The sequence below is a fragment of the Rissa tridactyla genome, chromosome 5, assembly GCF_028500815.1.
Source record: "Rissa tridactyla isolate bRisTri1 chromosome 5, bRisTri1.patW.cur.20221130, whole genome shotgun sequence".
Lineage (NCBI taxonomy): Eukaryota > Metazoa > Chordata > Aves > Charadriiformes > Laridae > Rissa > Rissa tridactyla.
Genome location: NC_071470.1, coordinates 52755529 through 52781431, shown reverse-complemented (window position 1 = coordinate 52781431; position 25903 = coordinate 52755529). Strand labels below are relative to the sequence as shown.

The window sequence follows — 25903 nt, the reverse complement described above, 5'->3', positions numbered from 1 at the left end:
TAGGAGCATTAATTCTTGTGACATGAAACTCTTTTACTACTCAAAGCAATAAGGAGAAGAAATGTTATAAAAATCTGCGTCTCTTGCTACATGAAGTATGGAGGACCAGCTTGAGCCTTTGAGGGAATTGGAAAAAAATGGATAAATTGGATGTGTAAGCATCTAATAATCTTTGTTCAAGTTCCTGATGGAGCAGGGATGGGCTGCTGAGAAGACATAAAGCTTGATTAAAATCTCCAAAGTCCAGAAACACTGTTTTAAAAGCTGTGAAAAAAAATAGAAGAAAGAGCGGAACAAGACAGAATATGGACAAGAACTTGGCACGTTGGCCAGCCTGACCAATGGGTAGGATACTGGCATATACGGTAATAGAAACAAAACCCCACAAGGCTTACAACCCAACAGCAGAGCTCCTACTCAGTAAACAAATTCCTTGGATTGGAGACATTTTTTTGGAAGGAGTTTGTACAGCACAAATATTTCTACTCTCTCCTTGAAGCCCCAAAAATCCAAAACCCATAAAACCACACACATACACAAAAAGCCCACTGAGGATGTTGACGGCCCAAGTGAAATGTGATTCTCATCCTCTAGAAAGTCCCTTGTTAACCCTCTTGAGTGAGCCTTTGTTGAGTAGGTCCTACCCAACTGTGAACCCAGAGACTGAAGCTCAAATCTCGTGACATAACTAAATAATTCTTGCCTTGAAGGGATGCCCACTGCAGTGCTGGGAGTCACTTGGCACAGAGAGGACTGCTTGCAGTGGCAAGACCAGTATTTGCAGGCACCGGTGCTCACAGCCAGACCCACATCTCTGTAAGCATTGCTGTCAAGGTGGGAATGTCCCACATGGAGCCTCACCAACTTCACCAGACTTCCCCCAAGCATGGGGTCCCAGGTGTGCATGCCTGGGGACACAGAAGCACAAAACGGCAATGCTGTCACGGTGGCCAGCACAGCCCGGCACATGAGGAAACAAAGAGACCCCTCACCCTTCTGGTTAGAGAAAAAAATCCAGGGGCTATAAAACATGGGGAGGAAGGGGGAAGGGGGGAGTAAAAACAATCTGTGAGTAGAAAAACAGGATAGATTCATTGAATAAATTATTTACTGGAATTATTCTCTTAGCTTCAATTACAATCTATCCATTCTATCCACCATCTACATTAAATTATTATAAATTCTTCTATTATAACTTGGCTTCATGCCTGCTGATTTACAATAGCTTATTTATTCAGAAAACAAAAGTCTGATGCTGTGCAGACTTCCACAGGATTTAGATGTGCACACCTGGACATCCCCAAAAGACAGTTTCTCTTTTGATAAACTCATTCCTTTTCTAAATTAGAGAGAGGAGGGTGAGCATATTATATTTAAATTGTTACCAGATATTTTGAACAACATAAAAAAGGCACAAGATATCAGAATAATCATAAAACAAAAATATCCTGCTGCTTTCCTGAAGAGTTTGGCATACATCCTGTACTGAATACCCAAAAGCAGTTCTGAGAATATATACGCTCTCTCCATCCTTCAGCCATCAGGTCTCTTTACTGAGCAGATGTTTTAGGACTCTTCTGAATGAAAAATATCCTGTTCTACTTTACCAGATCATCTTTGACATTCAGAAAGGGCTGTACTTGAAAATCAATTACACTAGGATGCAGAAAAAAGAAAAAAACATGAAGGTTAGGTTTCTTTTTATGTAATATACGTAAATAAGTTTGGTTTCTGCAGCAACACAGAATGATTATTTGTTAGGAATCCCAATCTGTGCTGGGATAAAATGAGCACAGGTTCAAGCTGGAAGGTCCAGTTATGTTGAGAAAACAGCAGGGCAAGCGTGCAAGTAAGTCGAGTTCTTGCAAATGTAAGAACACGGCTCACCTTCCTCCTGTCGTTCCCATACTCCTGCAGCCACTGTACCTATAAACTGAACTGATCAGCCTGACACTGTATTTTTAATTCTATATACACTGCAATTTTTACATCTGCCTTAGCTTCAGCACAGCATGTATCATATTATAGAGGGAAAGCAGAAATAAATAAGGAAAAAGGTGAGCAAAACTGACTTTTATACGTTTTAACAGTATTCTACGAACCAACATTACAAAGCAAGAGATAACCAGTGCCTTATGCGTCTGTTTTACCAGGGGCAGCAGCAGGACGTGGGCCACCTTCTACCCATGTGGGCAATTCTGAAGGCACAAGTTAAACCAGCTGCAGGGGAGTGGAGGTGGTCGTGCTCTGAAGGGGATAGATTTGTTCTGTCCCTGGTGAAAGACCAAGGACAACATAGAAAATGTCAATGCAGAAAAAGTCCAACACCTGTACACGTTCCAAGAATCTGAGAGCACCTTGGAAGCAGCCAGTTCAGATCCTTCATGACACAAGAATCCATGTTTTCAAATCTGTATCTCAGAAAAACCACTAGACATTACACCAATAAGAGAAAACCAATGTGTACTTTCTCCCCGACTCCTCATAGGAGTAGCATGGGGTTTTGTTTTGCTAATATCAACATGTTCTTCTATGCTAGAGGTGCTTTTGTAATCCTGAAAAAACACTAGCAGTACTTCCATGTAGTTTCATTGCTCATGTCTACTACTATTAAACAGTAAGCATATACTTCAAAACTATAATTCATTTAGCTAGTTACCAGAGCCAGTATTATGTGAATAACCTTGATATATCTCTGTAGCTAACCTATCAGAAAACAATTTATGGAATCTAATAAATTAAAAATGAATTGTCTCCAGCAACCATATATTTCACAATAAATGTATGCTCTTTGATCACAACTGACTGTGCTATGTTCTAATTAATTTTTATACAGAACCTTGCTATTGCCCCTTAAATAGATTTTATACACAAGACTAATCAGCTAGCATTTTCAGCTGTTCCTTTGTCTTTTCACCTTCCAACCAAGTTAAAAATTCACAGAATTCAAGTATTTGTGGCATAGCTTTCTACATATGTGCCATTTGAGTTTATGGAAGCAAAGACCCATATTCCTCCTTTGCTTTCTTGACCCCAACAGGGATGTAATAGAGATAAATACATCCAAGTAGCTTAAGGACTTGCCTCTAGACTAGATGGCCACGGAAATTAATCCCTCTCTAGCTCTCAGTTACTTTCTTACTCAGTGAAAAGCACTGGAATTACTTAGTCACTGTGAACCCCACCCCTCCACAATCTTCTGAGACAGCAATACAGCCAGTTGATATTGCTGTTTGAAGTGGCAGGGCAGCTGGCATGGAGTAGCATTTTGGCCCTATTTCTGCTGTGGTGCTGTAACTTCCCATACGTGACTATATCTTCCTGTTATCAATGACCAAGAACCTGGAAAAAACATCTACGAATGCAATATAAAATCTCTAATTCAGACTGGGTAATCTATGCACAGGTTATTTTATGCTAGAGTACTGTATCCAGTTCTGGGCTCCCCGGTTCAAGAGGGACAGGGAACTGCTGGAGAGGCTACAAAAATGATTAAGGGACTAAAACATGTCTCTTATGAAGAAAGGCTGAGGGATTTGGGTCTTTTTAGTCTGGAAAAAAGACGGCTGAGGGGGGATCTTATCAACGCTTATAAATACTTAAAGGATGGGTGTCAGGAGGATGGGGCCAGGCTCTTTGCAGTGGTCCCTGGTGACAGGACAAGAGGTAACGGGCACAAACTTGAACACAGGAAGTTCCATCTCAACATGAGGAGGAACTTCTTTACTTTGAGGGTGGCAGAGCACTGGAACAGGCTGCCCAGAGAGGTGGTGGTGTCTCCGTCTCTGGAGACATTCAAAACCCACCTGGACGCGTTCCTGTGCAACCTGCTCTAGGTGAACTTGTTTTGTCAGGGGGGTTGGATTAGATGATCTCCAGAGGTCCCTTCCAACCCTACCATTCTGTGATGCTGTGATCTGATATGTAGATTCTGTCATCAGATCTAGGGAAAGAAAATCACGGTAAGGGTGGAGTAGAAGGTATTAGTCTGGGGAGAAAAGTAAAGGAGGAATGAGGAGGTTGACCATTGACAGTATTTACCTCCTGTTTTGCTGCAGGAACAACATGTTCACTTGCAGGACTAATATGTAATTAAAAATTCTAATTGATAAAAAGAAAAAGAAATCAACTGTTGAATCTCCCTGTCTTTACACAATCACATAGAAAGGTCTAACGCTCTTTGCATGTTTTTGAATAGCACCATCGTTGTCCTTCCTTACAAGTAATAAACTATCCCCCCAACTATACCCACCATTAATCTCTGAAGTGCAGTACAATGCAAACACTTCAGCTATGAAAGATGTACATATATGTATGTTTTGAAAAGCAAAAAAAGAAAAAAAAAATACTTGAGGAAATGAAAAAAGCATCCCATAAATTCCAAAGAATTCCCAGTGAGAAAGAGAACAGCAAATTTAGCCTCAGCATCAGGCATCGCTGCACAACACAAAATTCTTGTTGCATACCATGTGGTCTAGAGACACCAGTAAAGTTGGCAGAATATCCATTTAAGAAAAGGTCATAAAAGTGTCTCTTTAGAATAGCCTGAGCATATAAGGATCCTGCCTTGGGATAGAGCCGTAGGTCAGCTGACCCTTGGAGAGCTCTTTCAGCATTTTTCTATGACTCTGTAAGAATTAGGGTTATAGGGATTTTAAAAACTGGTATTTTTAAAACATTCTCTGTGGAGGAACTCTGACAAAAGGCTTTCTTACACTTTGATACTGTCTTCCTATGGACTGATGTTGCACTGAGCAAGTAGGAATATGCAGAAATTAAAACTTTCTGAATTATGCGGTGGGTTGCTTTTTTTTTTGCAAGTACAGACTATACAAGACCTTTTATGTTAAATGCTCAAAAATTTAAATAAATTCTGTAATACAGACAGGAAGTCAGTGCAATGGGAACCAAATGGGAGTAATGGGACCCAGGTGGTTGGAATTGGGACAAAAACCCACGTAGATGGTCATGTACGGCACACATTGGAGCCTGGAGATGATTATAACTGGAACCTTCCAAAGCAAAGAATGGCTGTAAACTGTTAACTGTATCAATGCAAACATCTTGGTATCTTACCACTGAGGAAAGGGTGGGGAGGAGGGAGCATACAATTTACTTCACCAATACAACCTGATGTGTTCATGCTGAAACTATACCATATTAAGGAATATGTGGGTATAGGGCATCATACGCATATAATTTTAACTTTTGATTAGTATGAGACCTGAGCATAGCAGAAGTGATTCTTTCCCCAAGTCGAGATGGAATTTTCTTTAAATTTGAGTAAGGAACAGACAGACATACTGCTTCAAAAGTCATAGGACAAAATTGTCAATTTAGTATAATTAACAATAATAATCAGAATCAGAGGAAGACCATTATTCAGTATATAAACTGGTAGGGCAAATACACTTAAGCTTTAGTAATATAATATAGTTTGGGTCACTGAAATACCTTCGTATACTTATCTACCTCTCTATTTATTCCAAGGCAGAGGACTAACACCCCTGTACAAAAAACGTCACATATAAAACACAACTAACTGGAGAACAAAGCTCTCTTGGATGAAAAATAAATATCATTAAGAGATGTTTCTTTAAGTGAGAGACTATCTACAATATGGTACAAAATGGTAACAACTACTCCGGCAGAAAGAGGAAAACAGGGTTCTGGCATTGGATATATAAGGCTAATACCCTGAAAGAATACAGGGAGACTTTCTGAGACTAGCCCCACTGACAGGTAATTTCGAGTCCATGACCAGGACTTTGCAGATTTGCATTGTATAAAGGTGCTCGGCAAAATACGCAACACAAAGACAGTGTACTGGCTTTAGTACTCCTCTGCCACTGCAGAAAGATTGAGAAAGTGCACATCATTTTTCTTGCTACATTTAATAAAGAAGTAGAGCTTGCTTGGCCCCTCTGAGATTTTGTGATAGCTGAAGACTGCTTTTTAGCAGGTTTGGGGTTTTTTTGTTTTTGTTTTTGGTTTGTTTGGTTTTGGTTTGGTTTTTTTTTAGGAGAAAGGAGTAATTTTTTGGCAGAGGAAGGAAAACATTGATGGTCCAATCTGAATCTTTAGAAACACTTTATATCTGTATGTCCGTATTGTGCACTGATGAAATATCATTTTGGCATCAGCACACTGGAGTAGCTACCCTACCAAAGAACAATGAACCAAAAATGAAACTTGTTAAGTCCCAAGTAATATGGAATTTTTAGCTTATTCAAATCTATACTGTTAAAAGAAAGGGATATTATTTTCTCCTACTTAGATCACATTACCCCAAGCACAAAACGATGCACAGTGCATATTATTAAGACCGTATAGTTTTATATAGTTTGGGGGGTTACTGTTTTCCATTGTAGAGCCATTCATTTGGGTATACTTCATTGTTTATTAATGCTTTTCCCTTTTTTATTTCATTTTTTTCCTTTTTTTTTAAATAACTAAAGCCTTTGTGGCATATAGCATAAAAATAAATAAAAATCTGGAAGGGAACTGCAAAGAAACAATCAGAAACTGGTAAAAACATACAGAATATAAATAAGTAAAGAACCAAGCACTCTGGATGTTAAAAGAAATGGAAACAAAAGTCACTGTTTCATGACGATAACAGAGTAAGACCAAGAACCAGTGCTGACAAGCCATCACCATCAGGTTGACCTATCAGCTAAAAGCAGACAATGTAGAGGACTTTTTTTTCCTTCTTTTTCTTTTTTTTTTTTTAATTAGAAGTTTAAAAATATGAAATGTTAAACCTCTGCAAAACAGAAAAAATAGAGAAGATTAAGGGAATTCATAATACACAAAATACATCAACATTGGTGCATAAATAACATCCATATAATTTTGGTGGCAGTAACCCAGTTGCTACATTTTCCAATGGTAAACAGTCTGAAAGACCTGGATGGCCTTTACTGGAGTAAAAGAATAGATTTAAGTAAATCCTATGTGAAAAAGAAATGAAAAACATCTGCTAAGGACACAAAGGGTTTGTTGGCTGATGTCAGCCACAGGACAGCTTCCAGTGTATCAGCTCTGGGCTTGCCAGCAGGTGTTGCTGCAATTATTCAGAACAATTAGAGGTGATATTTTCAAAAGCATGGAGATAACAGGGCCAATAATAAGGGAACGGTGATATTGTCAACAACTGAAACGTAAGTCATTCCCGTAAATTCTTTGAGGGCCTGTGCAGCAAAGTATTTTAAAGCCAGCGACCAGGGCCTCAAATTTTACCAGTCGTACCCTTGTGAAATAATATCCTTCTCTATGACTGATTCCACTGAAATCCCTGAAACCACCCGATTTCTAAGATACCGCCTTTACTATGGAGTAGAATCTCAGCTTGGCAGAGAGAAATATAACCTAGAGAAAATATGCCAGATAATATTTTCATATTGCATGTATTTGAGTATATTTATTTATTTTCAGTAAACATGAACTTTCACCAATGCTGAAATTCAGTATTAGATTTGCTGACTCTATTAGTTTCGTTACACTTTTTTCTTTCTCTTTTTCTTTGCAGAAGTTTTCCAGTATTTATATTCTTTCACTGTGGGTATGCTCCAGCTTACAAGAAGGCATAAAACTCAGCTCTGGTGTTTAGATGCCAGGTTTCTCAATATTCTTTGAGTAGGACTATATGTACAATTTTCTCCTGGGCATACAGGCTACTGTCATTTTGTAGATCAACATGAAACTCAGCATAAGTTTACCTAATCCTAATATTTCCCCTTTCTTATCATTAATGAACTATATCATGCATACTCAACAACATCAAGAGTTTTCAGGGAACTTTCTCAAAATTATGTCCATCTCATGATATGCTCTCTGATTTAAATGGAATTCTTAATTCATTCATAATTTTAAAAGAAATCAGATCTTGTTTTGAATTTTTTTAAAACATTCATCTTTCTGACTACCATGAACTCTACATGAGAAAAAGTCTATTAAAATCTCCGGACTGGACATTATATGACTTACATCATTTTGAACCACTAAATTACTGCTCGTGGAAAGCAACCAAGAAGTGTAGTGGCTTCTTCACACTGAACTGCATCACGACCCTGCATCCCTTGATTTACTGTCTTGCTGTTAGAGTTTTACTGCTGACTTCAGCGGACTCTACATCAAAAGCAAAACTCTCTGTTTTTTTGAGGGTCTTGCCCTGCATTTTGAGGAAAACCTGAACTGAAGAGATAGCAAATTTTACTTCATTTGAGTTGGAGAACTAGATTGATGCCCCAAGGCAAATATGCCTGCTTATGTCAATGCTATATTATAGAGACATCATCTAGATGCCTGGCCTCAGGACCGAGAGTCAGTCCCTCCTCCCCAGCACACTTTACAAAATGTAAAGTGAATGACACAGTACAGGTGAAATAATCACACTGCAGTTCATTTTCCTTTTTTTATAATTAATTTCCAATCATTCATATGCTTAGACCTGAAAGTTAATTACATGCTCAAGTCACTTACTCTGAGATTAAATGGCACCAACTCCTTGTGTGCCCAGAGTAAGTTACTGAATACACTCTCAGCTTTCATCTTAAAAACATGCACGTTGCCGTTTCCCTACAGGAAAGAAGCATTAATGGAGACTCTCGAAATCTTCTCAGGGTGCAAATTGCTATTTAAGTGGTAGATATTACTTTATTCTAAAGAGCTTTGAGGGTGGAAAAAGTTAAGATGCTGCTAACTGTCAGAAATATTCAAAAACCTCCACGAGAGAAATAAGACCTGGTAGTACAAGTATAGGATGAAAAGCAGTTTGGCAGAAGTGACACAATGAGATTCAATATTTGTCTTACAATGACTCCAAAGCACATTTTCTTAATTTACAAGTTTAAAACAAACAAACAAAAAAAAAGAAAACAAGCTGTCCTTCTAACAGCCCGCTTTACAAACCACACCTGGAACCTGACCTGGAGTCACGCTGCACGCTCTCTGGCTCAGGTTGGAAAGCAATTAACAATTTTGTTGACAATCAACAAACCAGAATAGAATCCAGCTCATTTTCTCATACCACTTTAGAGCCAATAAGAGTAAAAAGCCATCAGCATTTATTTTTGAACTAAAGAAAGCAGATATATCTTGGAAGAGAGACAGATTTGGGATCTCTGGAGAAGGGTGATAGCATTTGTACAGAGTCATTTTCTGACCATATATGCACTTTACAAACAATTCCCCTATCCCACAGCATCTTAGCTGGACTTGTTCAAAACTGGGAAAGTGGCCACGTTTCAGAGAGCATCCCTGCCTGGCCACATCCAGCGGGTATGTGATTTGCTTTCCTCAAACCGTGGAAAAAAGGCTGCAGAAAAACTCTTTGCCTAGTGACAGCTGCCCAGCTGCACTTGGTGGCTTAGGAAACAGAGTTAGCACCTGCCATGTGATTGTGAAATAAGAAACATCTTTCTTCTAAATAGGTTTAAAATAAAGCAAAAATTTTGTACCATACATGTGTTTCTTCATCTTTTCGGGAAGTAAGTCGGGATGGTTTGAGAGAGAGCGAGAGCCAGGTAACCGACACTGCTGCTGCCGCTCCCACTTATCATAGTTTGGGCTGGACACCACGGCATTCCTTTCGGAGGGACGGGCTGTGAAGCCCAATTAGCACAGCTGGGGTGCTGGGGACATAAGGGAGAAGTGCTCTGACAGCCCCTCTGAACACAGAGGAGAGGGACACCAGGTTTGAACCTGACTTAGACACTGGCTGAGACAAGGCAGCCCTGAGCAAATGCAAGGGTAATCCTTTCAAATCCGTTCCATTATCGTGCTGAGAAAACATGGGAAAAAGCTACTCTCAAACCCACGGTGTCCCTGTGTGCTACGTGTTGGGGAGACAAGCAGTGAGAAGAAGGAACAGAGATGACCATCAGCTGGTGCCTACCTGGCACCACTCTTAGTGGCACAAGATAGCCAACGGCCACCTGTTTACCAAAGCAACCAGAACTATGAGGCTACACATGCATCAAACTTATGAGACGTGCACTTTTCAGCACAAGAGAAAGAAGTTGTCCTAAGTGACAGGCATGGCACAGCATCTCATCTGCACAGGCACCAGGAGACCCAGGGCAGCTCCTACCTGACCCTCGGGGCTGCAAAGGGCTGCCCACCAAGGCACCCACCACGGGCCAGTCCCCAAACTCACTGGCCACGAGAGGGTGCCAGCAGAACTGCCTTCTTCCAAGCCAAGGCAACAGTGGGGCTCTGGACAATCCACCTCGGGGTCAACCTGGGCCAAGTTTCACTGTTCTTGCCTCTATTAAAGGCTCTCATAGCATCAGGAGGAAGAGTATTTCAGCACACAAAAAAATTAATTAGCAAGAGAAAGGGTTACAACCTCCATAATTCACAGGTCCCACATTAATGATTAGCTAACCAAACTAACTGTGCAGTTGGTAATTTGAGTTATTGGAAAAGAAAAGGCACTCTACGGACCTTGAAGGGTTTTAGCAGAACTGTGTGTCCCAGGTCACCCTGCTTCCCCCTGCCTTCACCATCTCATTGTCAAGCTCAATTTGCCAGCAAGGACTTGACAATAAACACAAAGATACGTTTCAAGGTTAATAGGCAAAACTCTTGCTGGATGTCATGACGAGCCATTGTAGTGATGAAGTAAAGGAGATACAGGGATGGAAAGGGTTGGGTTTTTTTGTTTTGTTTAGCAAATGGCATAGCCTTATTCAATTACCACCCTTCATTTATTTTACCTTGATCATTAATAGTTCATATGTACCTGTGGCTGCTAAAAGTAAGCAGAAAAACATTCCTGGGAAGTTGAAGGGTATTATTTATGGCTTAGAGGGAGGAATGAATGATCTGCTAAACTGTCTAGATACTGATATGTAATTTTCCAAGTCAAAGCCCTGGGACAATGTGCTTGTTAATTAAAAATCACACTTTACACTTATGCTTTCTGAGGTGGGATGAAATACAGTAAATAACTACAATGGCTTATTTTAATTTTTACAGAAACCACGGTCCCACTTCAGTGCCCTGGCACATAATGCAAAGTCTAAGTAAAGGGTATGCTGACCTTAAGGGAGAGATTTCAAACATATGGCTTGTGGGCCAAGTAACTATATAGGACACAAAGGATTACAAAAAAAGTCAGAATATTTTGTCCTCTGCTGTGAGAAATGCATTCCTGAGTGCCAGTTTGACATAGGAAGCAACAGGCTGAAGGCTTTCAATTTGCATTTTAGACCATAGACTAGTTGCCTGATTCTTCCGCTGTTTAAAGCACTGTTATTTTGTTAAGGTCATCCATGTTAAAGTCTGCCCATATTAACCAATATGAAAGACATAATCTAAACCAAAAAGCACATTAAAAGTTCTAGCTCTTTTCTCAAACCTTTCTTTCTGAATAGTCAAAGAGGTTTTGTGCATTTGTAACTCCTAAAGTACAAGAATATCAATCTAGATCAGGTTTCAAGATGTGTCAGGGGCTACCAGTTGTCAGTAGTTTCACCCTGAACCAGAGAACTGTTAACAGCAACTATATATATATATATATATTTTACACAAATATTAAACACTACAAAGAAATTAGAGGCAGCAGTAGACCAAAAACATCACATTTTTTTAAAGTGGCATGAAAACTTGAGTCTTCTTCATGCTGCAAGTACTCAGATATCATGTCATAGACTAAGATAAACTTGAAAGGACTGTTCACACCAACATTAACGAGTGATCATGTGTAATTCTCTGCATTCTTGGTCTGCCTAAATGAGCACTGGTTAAGCGAATAAGTCTTGCTCAAATAAGACTGGACTTCCTGTGTGCAGGGAAAAAGATAAAGGTCAGTGATCAAGGGACTCAGCGCCCACAAATACAGTCTTCTGTAAACACACGTGTTGTTGAATGTGCACCTGCTCTCAGGCTAAGCAGCATTTCCCTCGGACATTAAGTACTCTCATGGTATCTATACATAACACTGTTCATGTAACTGCTTTAACTAAAGTTTTTCTCACCCATAGGGGAAATTCAATGATAAGAAGCACTTGGCAGTGATTTGCAAATACAAATCAAACTGCAAAATGCGATACTCATTACCCATTCGAGGAGTAAATTCCAATGCCAGTTCCATTTTTAAATATTTATGGCATCATGCCAATAACATCACTGCATGGGACACCTGCAGGCAGGGTTCAAAAGTTCTGATTAGGAAGGATTGCGGGTCAGGAAAAATATCCAGCCATAAATTCAAAGGTGGAAGAAACAGAAAAGACACAAGTCACTTCTGGGAGAGATGGGAGCCAAGCAGGAACTTGCTCAAATATAGAATGAGCTCTGACTCCCAACACATAAATGGTTTTCTTTTGTTGCATAAACCCATTTTTGCTTTGTCTTTTGCTCTTAAGTTTATTACAAAACCTGGAGAGGTCCCAAAGTCATCCTCAGCGAGCTATGATAATGAAAAGATGCAGGTGCCACTCTTCTGATGCTAAAAAATACCACAATTGAGGCAACACTGGCATAGAAAGTAAATTTATGCCCATTTTCCCATCTCTGCATGGGAACATACTTTTTTTTTTTAAAAGAACAAAACAATGCCGAGGAAACCAATACAAAGATGAAAATACTGCAACGTATATTGCTAGGAAACAGTTTGCCCAAGATGAAGTCTGAATGGGGAACAGCTTAGTAGAGGCAGCCAAGAAATCTGATGGAACGGAATTTAAAAAAAAAAAAAAAAAAAAGGTGAGATTTTACTCTTCAGTCTCTTGAAACCAAGATTTTTCAAAAAGATTTCCTCAAAAATCACAGAGGGAAAGACAGAATATTAGTTCAGAATACCTAATAGCCTGCTCTGAATTATAGAATTTGCACATAAAAGTTAGTATTTCTGAAGACAGATCACAAGACACAGAATGATTCCATAGCCCAGACATTAAAAGAGTCACTTACAATATGGGAGATCCAGGTATGAGTCCCAGCCCAGTAGGAATCTAGGCATAAGTACGAAGAGAAATAGCCTAGAGTGGAGAGGCTTGAGAAGCTCTTGTTATTTCATAGGCTAGAGTGGGAAGTGCTCAGCTGCAGTGTGGGAAATGAGGACCCACGTCCCTGACCTGAATCAGGCAAACCCATGAGATTAAACCTGAATCCTTCGCAACCCACATATGTGCTCTATCCATCAGTTATCAGCTATTTAACATACTGTTCTTTGTAATTTTTGTCCTGACTAGAAACTCAGTCCCAGATCCAGGACACTTTTCCCAATTAAAATTTCTTAAATTTCTTCAAAATCGATGTTTTATAAGGTAAGCTACCATGTTGGCATACCATCATTAGAAATAACATCAGAAATGATGCTCAGCCCTCTTCCCCCTGCCCCAATAAATCACCAACCCCGCCACCCCCAGGGACTACCTCTGTTATTTGTGCAGCATACCCTGCTTAAGGACTCCAGAGAACTAAAGAACTACCTTCAATGAAGACATGCACCTATTTCTAGGAAGTTACCTTTAGATGTACACATGCCTACTTTAAAAAAAAAAAAAAAGGTCTGTTCCTCCCTTCCTTTTTTTCACACATAATTTTTTTTGCTACACCATAATCTCATTTCCCCCATGAACGCAGAGCATGGATGAGGCTGTTGTGTCAACCTGATTATCTAGTTCTGATGGGGACTCTTTAAACGGAACATGAGAGCAAGCTAAACAGCAAGCAAACACAGCATAAAAGCAAACACCCCAGTGTACACCACCCCTGGAAATGCAGCTGCTAAAGCTGAAGTTATACAATGAGTTTCAAGCTCCAGAATGACTGAGAAAAGGGGCAGGCTGGCTTTTGACATTCAAAAAACCAAAGATAACCCACATCCAACCCCAAACACAACAAGGTTGTGAAGAGACAGAGCCATGCCCACTAATGGATTTCTGTGTCTTTACTCCTGTTCCGATTGTTAATGGGGGGACGCGGGCATCATAAAAAAGTTATCCCCACTGTCTTTTCCTGTGAAGCCTTCCTAGACATCAGTTTTGTGAAACCTCTGGAAGACAACTGCATCCTCACTCAGCCTGGGATTTCCTGCCATCCTAGCAGGTAACCAGGTGAAAGCCCTCCCAGGCATATTAACAGTAGTCAAAAAGCCACAACATTTGTCCCTGCAATATCCAATGCTGTTACAATTCCTACAGACACAAGTCCTAAAGAGGCAGCGTGTGACTTTTCTCACCCCAGCCCCAGCAGGTAATTGGAGTTTCCATGGATAATCCTAGCTATCAGAGAGAAAATCTCTGCCTCTAATGTGACCCATTAGCACAGAGTTCACTGATCAGTAGGTTAACATGCCATTAAAGCATCTCTCTGTGGGGCTTAGGAAGGGTCAAGAAAACTCCATCACAAAGAACAAAAATACCTCCAGAGCTCATACATGGTTATAGCAAGATCCTCAGGAATAGGTCAAATTCAGCTCAGAGGCTATTCTGGGGCGAGACCTGCAATATCTGCAAACCTGACATTATTCTCCACAACTTCCCTTGAATGTCACTTAAATATGCAAAATAGAAAATATTTTACTAAACTACATGGGAAAGCAAACAACCGACCTCATTGTAAGGTCGGGTGGATACCGTGGTACATCAGCTACTCCAGAACACTGTACACCCTTGCAGTTTACAGTCCCCGGTTATAAATGAGAGACCTTTTTTTTACCCGTCACCAACAGGTAAGCCACATTAACACAGGGTAATTGTATACACACAGGCAGTTACTGAAGAACAGTTTATGCTTTGTAAGGACCATGCAAGTTCACCAATGGTAAATCATTTGTTTGCCTGTAGTAGTAAAAGGCACAGCAATAGTAAAGTACAATAATAGTAAAAACTGTCAAGGTGTGATCATCTAGGGATGTATAGTCATAACAATGCAACTCTGAGGATGTGGACTAATAATTAGTAATCTGCTGTGTCCAAATACAGCTTGCTAAGTCACTTTTCAACAGCTGTTCTTTCTCTCACTTCTTATTAGTTGCCTTTTGGACAAGACATTAGACAAAAGAACACCCATATCACCTTCAAACAGAAGCAGAGATAAATTTGGGTAAGGAAGAGGGGAAAAATAGGAGGTTTCAGTTTGCATTTATCATTTATTCATAAACCCCAAATAGATGCGACAGTGCTGTCCTCTATAAAAAAAAAAAATCACTGGTTAGAAGGCAGCTGATTCTTCTTTTTTCTTTTTTTTCCAATGCCCATGTACTGAAATAGCTCCATAATGAGAGAATTTCCCAGCAGATTAGTTTTATTAGTGTTAATTGTCCATATAATGCACATTTCTGTCTCGCCCGTTGCATTTCCCAAAGTAGTTTCTTAATGTTTCTAGTGTTTGTGATAACAAGTGTTCTAACCAAAACGTGGAATATATGATACACATAGGAAATCATGATCATTAAATATATACATGTTTTTCTACAGGTTCTCATATAGACTGCTTTTGTTATCTGGAAACCACCACTGTTCCTATCCTTTAGTTCGTAAGTCTTAAACTGGTGGATAGTGGCTTACGTTACATGCCTCATGCATGCAAAACTTTGGTGTTAAGAAAAGTTAAGGATCTAACGTGAGCCCTATCTTGCATTTCCTTTTATTTGTTAGTTTCAATCTCAAGCTTAAAGTTATTTTAACAAACTTTTGTTTTCAACACACATTCAGTATGTGTCTAACACCCTCTGGAGTTGCAAGCCACCCTCCTACTCACCCCCAAAAATCTTCAACCAGTGCCAAAGTCTATATTTTCTTAACTTAAAGAAGTAATTCCAGGGCTGTCAACTGATAAATTTCATTCAGGGAAACGCTGTGTTCTTTAAGCAACACATTAATCTTCTCTGAGCTAACCATAGTAAACATCAACGTTGAATTGTACAGATTTCACATGTTGCTGCCAGGAGAGAGTTTTAGAAGAATTATCCCCTTTTTAGGTAACCTGGCTTTTAAAATTACACCCTAGAATATGCAAACAAAGAAGACTAATGAACTCAGCAGCCCGTATGCATTGAGGAGGCTGTTGAAAAAGATACTGTGAGTAATGGAAAAAGGTTCATTTTTCAAAAGCTGTAGGGAGCTGCCTGTGTGAAGGTAGGCGAGGGAGAATCTCTCTTTCACCGTGGTGGTAACAGTTTGCTGTAAACACTCGTTTCCCTCCTGTTATCAGGGAATATCCTGCAGGGGTGTGTGTTCTATGTCACCTTGTACAATTCATAAAGGAAGAGGAATTTTTCTCTCCTAATAACCCACTCACCTCCCCACCATTTTTTTTATCTTTTACACCGAGGTATGCGAGAACATCCATTAACTACAGTCCTGCTCCTCTTAGAAGACCCTGATGTGCATATAGGATAGCAGACTTGCCATGCAAGTACAACCATCTATATACATCAAAAAGGGATGCTTTAAAACACTACCTAGAGATTACTAAGAGACAGTATTATAGACGACCCTCACTACTTTCAGTAGTGGAAGTAGACTGTGTGTATTCCTCCTCTGATGCTAACTGACCTTTTCAAGCATGTTGCTAAATGAAGAAACAACCTGATATTCCTCTGTAACCGTATACAAAATCCCCGCACGCAGAACATCCTTACACAGCAGGCAGCACTACGCCTCAGTCCCAACGCGCACCGAGCTCTGGAGGCAGTGCCCTGGGACGCTGGCGGTAAAAGTGACACTAAATCAATTACTTACCCTCAAATGTCTTGTTTTAAATCTGTTGCTTCCACCTGGTCATAATGCGAAGCAGGACTGCTATGATTCACCAAGAGAAGATTAAACTTGACAAGGGGGATTTATTTAATGTTGTTTAAATAACAGAAATCTGAAATAAAATTGCCCTCGGTCCAGCCAAGATTTCTCTCACACTCCCTCTCCGCCTCTCTTTCCAGGACTGCTACGTAGTGGTCTATAAATACTGGCCCCAACACTTGCTCAGTGCTTTCCTTGCCGATGGCACAGGTCGGTGTTACTGTACACCGCGGCATGGCTCAGATGAAGTTCTCAGCTGCTCAGACAAAGCCATGGACTGGCTCCCCACCCCGCCTGCCTGGAAATAGCGTGCTGCTGCCAGCTTTACAGATGCTGCGGGCCTTTTCTGCAGGCCCAGATCAGGCACAGAGGGGTAATTATGAGGCTCATCTGAAAAAAAACCCCATAAATTACAGCTTTTTGCAAGCAGGTGGAAAAATGGGGGAGGGAGAAGGAGGAAGCACTTCCATTTCAGTCCCCTTATAATGGACATCTACATACCATCTAGCTATGATTATAGAATTTAATTCCCAGATAACGTGGATGTAAAAAAATTCTGCAAAAACATTTTCTGTAAAACAAGCTCTCCACATTGAAGAAGGTGCGTGTTTGTCATAGGATGTCATAGCATTAAGACTACATGGGTATTCACAGTGTAATGAAAAATACACATTAACATTGGCTCTTAAAATTTCTGTCGCTAGTCAGGTATTTGGTGCCCAAATTATTATTTCATAATTATGCATATCATGACATTAAGCACAAGACATCACTGGGGGCAGTAATCCACAATCCTGCCCCGCAATAAATATGAGTTTCGACATTTAAAAATCATTCCAAAAAGCAGGATCACCATCTCTACGAACCCCCTGAGAAACTGGGCTATTAAGAGATGGGTGCCTTGAAGTGGAAAACAGGGAAATTGAAAAGAAGATGGCAAGACCGGCACAAACAATTCTTTATTTGATGCACACCCCCAGTGTACACTGTGGGACAGGCACCACAAATGCAGATAAATGTCTTGCCTTTAGTCAAAACCTTAGATGGCATAACTGGGAGTTTTGGCCCAAGTAAAACATAAAACACATCATAACTGCATTAACCACTAAGAGCTACAGGAGTTTGTTTTATCTCAGCATTGATGTCTTTTTAAGGTAGCTTCTATACATAAATTTAAGTCTGTTCCAAGGCATACAGGACCATCAAGGTTGTGTGATTAAGACAATACAGTTTCTGCAGCCCCTGGCAGAGCCTGGCGTAATCCAGCAGCTAGCATCCCTGCACACCTTTGAGGTTCCCACTGAGGCCATGGCCAGTGGTCACCTACCCATTTGCAGTTTTAATAGGAAGTTTGGAACAAAGCAGGAATTTCATCTCCTGCATCTATTGAAAAATATTTTCACTCTTACTGCTTTACTTTCACTACTTAGATCAATAACAGCTTTCAGAAGTGCTCCTAGTACCTTGTTCACAGAATTAAGGCTCTCTGTTCATACAATTTATTTATTTTTACTGTACAGCCTGAAAAAACTAAGTTTATCATCAGTAATACACCAGTACTGAAGTGGACTTTGTTTAAATGGGAACTGTTTATAAAACCTTGGTTTAGAAGCTCTTCGTTGATGCCACAGAAACCTTTTGTCTTTAAATGAAAACACATTTTGATGACATGGGTAATCACTAAGCCTTGGTGAACTGCCAGATGCAAAGTCTTCCAACTAATGTGCTCATTACAAGTTTCTCAGTCATAAAACTCCTCTCATCCTCAATGATGTACATGACAGTTTCATAACATCATTCCATCAAACTTTTAAGCCGCCACAAATAAATCCCTGAACAACCCGAAACCAAACAGCGTGGTTTAATAAAACTGAGCAAACAGTTGAAGTATTTATCATAGCTTTATGTGTAGTATAAGGTCAAAACATATTCTTGGACATCTACATCTGTAAAATAGAGATTTAACTTAGATTTTTGGAAATGATACTGGAGAAGCCTTTAATTTTAGCAAAACGTGCACCTCCCTCTACTCCTGGAAACAAATATGCAGCATCGCTTTACCATACCACATCACTACCATTCCACACAAAAGCAAAAGAAGACATGTAAACAACAGCAATAGGAGGATACCACAAATGCTTCTGTTAGTGAAGGCTTTTTTTTTACCAATATGTTTATTTGGCATTGCACTTGCAGAGGTGTTACAACACAGGGGATGAAGCACACAAAACCAGCATCACTGACATCAGATGATACCAAAGCAGACAAAAAGATACAAGAGCTGGCAAAAAATGAGAGCATAACATGCTGGAAAACTCTGACAGCACCAAGAGGATGAGTGTTGGAGGTGGGCAAGGGAGAAACAGCAGTGTTAGCCAAACTTTCAAGAAAAAAAACCCTAATTTTTTAACAAAGTGTCAATACAACCTCTTAAAATCCACAGAGAGCATAAAATACCTTGTTCTCATCTGTTGGAAAAGACAAGGAATTTGATTTTTGACTCCAAGAAATAGTCATTCAATTCCCCAGGACACAAGGTTTTCCTAAATACAAGGTCCATTCTCCACCAGTATGGGAACTACGAAGTTTGCCTTGAGAAACACTCTCACATTCTTTTTCTTTTTTTTTTTCCTTTTTTTTTTTTAATTTTTCTTTTTTTTCCCTTTCTTTTTTTTTCTTTTTCTTTTTCTTTTTTTTTTTTTTTTAACATTGAGACTGCTTATCATCCTGATTCTTCTCAACCAAAAATTTAGCCCCATACCCCACAAGGACTAAAAATAAATTATTGTCATTTATCACCTGGCAAACATCATGACTGTCCCCTTTCACTTCATTAGTCAAGGAAAAAAAAAGTCCCCTGTGTCCCAGTGTTAGAAATTATAACTTACATTAAAATCTCACAGCTAGAGTGCGCATAACAGAAGAAGTGGATGCTAATTTGGGTCACCCTAATATTACCTAGAGTTTCTGAAAGTCGCCAACAAAACTTTTAGTAAAGGGACAGCTTTGGAGGAAATGGCAACTATGCATTTCTAGGTCCTTTCGTACTCCGACCCTTGATGGGAAAACCCAAAGTTGATGGGACAAACCACAGCATACAAAGTTAAACATGTGCAAAGTTTAGCTGAATCACAGTCCGTAGTTTGTGAAAGGAAAATAATAGCTCAAGAAAAATACGAATGTATTACTGCTGCTTTTTTCTTGCATTTTGCATACCCAGCAAGTCGGCAATTTAATAATAAGACAGTTGTTACTTCATCTTAAGTTTAACTTAAAGTTTAAACTTAAGTTTAAAGTGTTAAAATGTAATCCGGTTAGCACTAAATCTAGATTCTACAACTAATGTTACTCAAAGATAATAGGCTTATTTAAACTACGCCAACAGTATAAAATTTAAAAAGGGTGTAGTAGTTCGATAACTCCCATGAAACATAGAACTGTATATGACCGGTATAGACCAGTACAGTTCCAAAAGCCCCTTTTAGCCAGATGAATAATACCAAAGTTTCATAATCTCCTAGTCTGACTTAAAAAAAGGGAAAAACCTGCTGAATGAAGTAACCTGAAAAAAGAGAACAAATAGTGTGAACGATTCAAGTTACTTGGGAAGGAAAAAAGGAATGCATCCATCACCAAGAAAAGTATTATAAGGAAAAACTATTTCCAGTAACACTATAAAACTGAAAGATTGTAGCTGACACTTAAATCTGAATTGTGCCCAGAAGCCTGGATTTTTGCAACTATAAACCAGTTTAAATAATGAAAAATATTCCAAATATTCTGTGTATTTTTAAAAGCATCTCATTCTGTTTTCTTTTATTACATCAGTTATGACACTGATAATCATGCCAAAAGTTCTGAAACCACAAAATAGTTTTAAACGTCTGCAAAACTGTTTTAAAATCTTTTGAAAACTACTTTAATATATTCTGCCTCTACAAACATTCAAACACCTTATATAATATCTCATTACCATATGAGAATCTGCATCTGTGTTTTATTCCCTATAATGTGTTATTATTCCCTATAATGAATGAGCGAATTTTATCCTCTCTTAAATGAAGACTTTTTCCTTAGTTATTCCTGCCAAATAGGGAAAAAAGTCTATACTAAAAGCCAAACGCAGATTGTGACTTGATCCTGTAGGTTCAAAAAGCTCTACGTCTGTGAGGCTTGCAGTCTTAAATCTGTCCCAAGTTCTATCAATGGTAGATTTATTCTCTACCCACCATTATCACACAGGATACCTCCTGTGTTAGTCACAAATAGCTCAAAAATGACTTTTCAGACATTATAAAAACCAATTGCATGTTTATTTGTTTCTGTTTGTGTAAGAACCATGGTTTCGTGCTAAGAAAGACTCATGTACTACCAGCTGGTGCTTCTATTCCTACTTTGGGAAAGTCTCTGTTTCCTGCTTGGCAGAGATATGGTCATTGTATGAAGGTGGTCACTACAAGGAAAACTGTGCAATGAGGAATTCTGATTCTTTATCCCATACTTAGAGATCCTGAACTTTAGCTCTTTCAGAGAACTTAATTTTGATTTCAGGTATCAGATGAGAAACTTAGTAAGTTCACAATAATTCCTAATGATTTCAAAAGCATGATTGCACCATCTGGCTGTTTTCCCATAAATCTACGGTCTTAAAACTAAGAGGAAACGTCATTTGAACACGGTAAAATACGAGCATCTAATTCCAAACTGCCGTCTGTCCGATCTTGTCACGACTACGTCGGGAAAGTCACAAAAAATATCAAAGCTAGTGGCAGCATTCTTTACAAAGGAAGAAATTACTATATTAAAGAAAACAAAGCCCCAACTGTCTTCTGTAGTCATCAAATAGAGCAGAACTAGAGGCATTGCCTCATTTGACTTCAGTGTTAGCTGTAGAAAGTTTCAGGTTGTTTCAGAATTCAGTCTTTCCAGCGAGACAGTGTAAACTACAACACTAATACATTAGAGCACTACCACCAGTTTCTTCCATTTTTTCAGTGGTCGGTACTCGTCTGAAGGCTTCTGTTACATTATAGAAATATATTGCTAGAATACAATATCTCAGTATTGTACACAAATTAATCAGTAAAAGATCATTTGAATTATTTTCAGTATATTTCTACTTGACTCTGAAACTTTAATTTTTTTTCCTCCAAAACTCTGAATTTCACCCAAAATTAGAAACTTAAGGCATCCTACAAAACCATCACAGAATTAAGTTTTATCTGTATAGGCAGTAGTTGCATTTCCTACTTTAAAGAAGGAAGTTAACTGAAGATGTATATATTGGAATTAGCCATTGTGCGTCAGACACTGTAAAAGATGGGTTATGTTCCCTATAACTGGAAAGGCGAGACAGAAATCCTCCAGAATTTGTTCTCCTGCTTTCTCTGATTATCTGATTAATAAATGCTTTAGAAACTCTGAGTGAGCTCTCTGAGCAGATGATTGAAGCAGTAAGACCAAATGCTATGGCCCTGTGTAGTGTTACCTTTCAACCAGCCAAGAAAAATAAGAAACTAAGCACCTCTGAGGGTTTTCATAATGTAGCAAAACCTTAGACAAACCTGTATTAACCACACAAGGATAGTAACATCTGTCATCCAGATTGGTGCATTTTCAAATGCAACGTGTATGAAATTTATGGTCATTCTGAGTTTGAGTTCTCAGTCTTCATCATAGCCCACTGCTGTGTACACTTCACAGTGGGAAAGTCTATCAGCTGTGCAGACACTAATGAACATGGCTTCAGTTTGCTTTTATGAAATCCAGCGAACTTAAAGACATTGCTGGAGGCATTCAGTTCTTCCACAGGTTTTGTGACTCAGTGCAAAGAGTTATTCAATGCTACACCATGTATACCATCTACAGAATTATTTTTATTATGCTCAATAATAAGTAAGTTTGAGTGTGAAAGTTAATTTCAAATAATGTTTCTTTCTAGCAGGAGGTTTCTAACCACTTATACATTTACAAAAAATAAGATATCTTGTGAAAGCCACTATCAGGGACAACTTAGGGATCTAATGCTGTAATGCATACTCAATGAACACACACTTTGACTCAGTGCTGTATTAAGACCCACCAGATAAAGGACCCAACCTTTCATGGTAGGGCCACTGTCAATTTCTGGGGGAGCAAGCTGCTCTCAGGTGATTTCTGAGACACCTCTCAGGTGTCTCTTCAGTGACTAAGAGCCTGTTAAGCCTCTAGACTGGCCCATATAGCCAACCAGTGGGTTGTCCCAACCCAGCTGAGGACAACCTGACTAACTGCTGGTGACAGCTGTGCTGTTTGGCTGTAGCTATACACCTCTGTCTTCACACCTGTACCTTGATTTCTGCCCACTATTGTTCATCCTCCTGACTTCTTACAGGCCTTACCCAATGCTCAGGTATCTTCTAGAATGGGTTCTGATGGTCTTAGGCCCTCTGCTCCTCTCCTTGCCTTCTCTTTTTCATATACTCCTATCTTTGGCTTCCCAGGTTCCTGAGTGCAGCTCAAGTTCAGCTTATCCTGACCATGTTTTCTGTCTCCAAACTTGTTCCACCTTGACTTAAGGAGATCGCCCCAACTGCCTTTGGATTCCTCAAGTGGCCAAGGTTCTCTGAGAGTTTTCAACAGTTACTTTCTCTCCCTACCTTCCCCACTGTGACAGGATTTAATCTGGATTTATAACCAGAAATGTACTGATGGAAGAGAATTTTCAAAAATTAATCAAGCACTCACCCCAAGCTATTCCTAATTACCATTGCCTACTTTATCAGCATCCCTTTCTGGAAAGTTTTTCTTAAAATCACATTTCAACGAATGCAGCATGCTAAGCTCATTATAGCCAGTAACAGTAAAACCCTCCACCCTGTTCCTTAGAAAAGTACAATCTGTAGGCATTCACAGCCAAAGAAACACCATTTATACTAACCCTGATGTACAGACTTGTCAATACCAAGAAAACCTATATACAGTGTTTGTCTACGCATACATCACAGGCACCTCCCTTTGATATGATGCATTCTTATTAAGATGTTCAAGTATCTAGCACAGACATTTCATCAAGAACATAAATAATTCATGGAAGATATCTACATCTAGAAATAATGAAAGTGAATTATGTTACAAATTTTTAAATGCAAGGTCTTAGACTCGGTAACCCAGGAGGATTCGGTTGGCCTCTACTGGCATTATTTCTTCATTTCAAAGACCACTAAAATTTGTGAAAATCATAGCAGGGATTTTGTCACACAATATTATAGAACTGTCCAGAAATTGTGAAAATTCATTTCTGCTTCATGGATGCATTTCCTCACAGGAAAATTAAAATCAACTTAAACTTTGGATCTCACACTGAAATGAATTATATGTTTGCCTCTTGCCTCCTTTCTCTTTGATGCCCAGATAGATCACATCTATTTAATCGAAGAGAAAATGGACATGACAGTAATGAACCAATTGGGCAGTGAGGCATACCTTGGGAAGACACCATTAAAGAGTAGTTGGGAGGAGAAGCTGTTAAGAATAACTCAATCAATCACTTCAAGTTATGTTCATTTTGAAGATGATTAGGAGAGGATACATCACAAGAATAATACTGTTTGCATTCAGAAAGATAATTTCAAAGAAAACCAAATTTATTTTATCACACACATATCACATGTGATACATATCACATACACTGAAGAGATTATTTTTTTTTTTTCAAAGTGGTTACCAACAGCTTCTATCAACTTCAGTGAAATTTCATGGATTCTCTATCACTGACTTGGAGAAGAAAAGTAATTGACCCCAAATATTTATTTTCTTGCATTAAATTAAATATCTTTATTCTTCTACAGGTTCCAAACTAAATATTACCTTAGGGTAAGTTATAATGAATCAAACACTTCCATCCAAACCTTGACAATGTTGCAATTAAAGAAAAGCAAAACTACCCCCAAAACTCAAACTAGAAAGACTAGACTTACCAAGTGACCACTATGTTCAAACTTTGGATTACAACACACTTCAGACTTCCCTGTGAATGGACACTTACGTGCCATAGCTAAGCCCAGGAAGCTATATTCATGTCTGCAGAACCCCTACTGAGTCTGACCTCTGGGCACATGCAATGAAGATTGCCAGGAAGGAAGCTCATAGGAAATAAGTGGGTCAGTTGTTCAAAAATAACACCAGCTCCCGAAGTCTACACATCTAATTCAGCATGTCAACCACTTTTAGAAGTGCATGCAACCTAGCAGCCTCCAACAAAATCAATCCCATTTGAAAAATTCTGTCTGTTTCTTGTCAGAATTCAATCATGCATCATCTGTCTTGGCACTGCATGGCCATACGCTACCTTAAGGGTGCCACAGGGGAGAAGAAGTAGGACTTCAAACTGTGTTCACCCATCCGGATGCATATATCTGAAATACTACCTTGAAGGTATTGCAGAAAAATGTGGGAGAAGTCAAATTGCTGTCTGATAGACAACAAAATATAAATAGAAAACCTTCTTAGTTAAAGATATTCCTGTAATTCATTAACTCTCCGCCAAGCAGAAATGCACATTGTGGGAACACAAGAGTGTCCCGAGGTGGTGCCACTACTAACAAGCAACAGGTAACTTATCGTTGTTATTTTTGACCTGCACTAACTTATTGACCTCACAATAAGGGAACAACAAAAAAGAGAAAAAAAATCCAGAAAAAAAATCAATAATCAGCTAAGCATTCTGGAGTTGGACTTCACCAGCTCCACACAGTAGCCGCTGTATCATCTTTGGAGTCTGCCTCCCTGACCACAGATGTCCACCATGAATGACTGGTTCCTGCACCAGCCACCTCACTGCCGTAGCAGATGCTTCCCAGTGAACCACACAGGCAGAGGAAAGATTTGGTTCATGTCATGCCTTATGTTTAACTTTCATTCAGCACGCGCATTCTAGCATGGGATGTTAGACTTCACTAGTGAACAGATAAAGAAACCACAGTTAAAACAACACTTGGGTCATTAACAACTTCCAAACTCTTGGAAAGCCGAAGTCAGAGGAGAAAGATTCTCAATAAATGTAATGGGATGTCTGTGGGTCTAGTCAAAAACATTTTTAGTGAACTGTGGGAAACGAAGATGGTGCATACCTGAGTTTTTATGGCCTGAGGTCAAGCATAAGGAAT

General features: G+C 39.2%; 1 protein-coding gene across 5 annotated transcripts in view; it reads right to left on the bottom strand.

Annotated features, from left to right (window-relative positions):
• BMPR1B (bone morphogenetic protein receptor type 1B) overlaps positions 1–25903 on the bottom strand; it is a 260659-nt gene that overhangs the window by 110986 nt on the left and 123770 nt on the right. Inside the window, exon 1 of one of the 5 annotated variants that reach the window (XM_054203333.1) lies at positions 16701–19243. The exons of the other annotated variants lie outside the window; for them this stretch is intronic. The gene's annotated coding sequence lies outside the window, so the exon portion shown is untranslated. Of the gene's footprint in view, positions 1–16700; positions 19244–25903 lie in introns of those variants that run through there. 5 annotated transcript variants of the gene reach the window in all.